Raw genomic sequence first — 584 nt, 5'->3', positions numbered from 1 at the left:
CAAAAACAAATAGTTGGTAATGTCATAAAAATAATTTTTAACTAAGAATTCCACTGCATTTCCTTGGCTTTGAATTTCTCAAAATAGATGAGAAGAAATGAAAAGGGTCTATCAGTACAACTTACCCAAAGGTCAGGGTACCTACATGACAGCACCAGTAGTGATGGTGGGACAGCACCCTCTTTCCAGCTTATAATCCTCCACCTCTGACAGCAGATACACAGGCAATGTTACTGTAACAACGCAGACAGTAAGGCAGGTGCCTGCAGTCTTAGCTACTGGGAGGCAGAGGCAAGAGGATCACTTGAGCCCAGAAGTTGGAAGCTGCTGTGAGCTAAGATGCCATGGCAGTCTACCCAGGGCCACAAGGTGAGACTCTAGTCTCAAAAAAAAAAAAGGAATAAAGAAAACTTAAGTAATTTTTCCAAGGCCATAGAGGTAAGATAAGCCAAGACACCACCTTTGTTGTAGTCTCCTATTCTGCTCAAAAATTACTTTTACATTCTCCCAGCTGTTGTTCTAACATGTGCTGAGCTGTTTCCTTAGAATATTCAAGATAAACTACCATTAAGAAGTCAAGGAAC

General features: G+C 41.1%; 1 protein-coding gene across 1 annotated transcript in view; it reads right to left on the bottom strand.

The window, feature by feature from the left end:
• The window catches only part of ASAP2 (ArfGAP with SH3 domain, ankyrin repeat and PH domain 2), a 185,598-nt gene that overhangs the window by 131,647 nt on the left and 53,367 nt on the right, over positions 1 to 584 (bottom strand). The window lies entirely within an intron of this gene.

This window comes from Otolemur garnettii, unplaced genomic scaffold, assembly GCF_000181295.1.
Source record: "Otolemur garnettii isolate 467f Iridium unplaced genomic scaffold, OtoGar3 scaffold00022, whole genome shotgun sequence".
NCBI lineage: Eukaryota > Metazoa > Chordata > Mammalia > Primates > Galagidae > Otolemur > Otolemur garnettii.
Note: the sequence above shows the minus strand (reverse complement) of the source record. Positions and strands in the feature narration are given on the sequence as shown.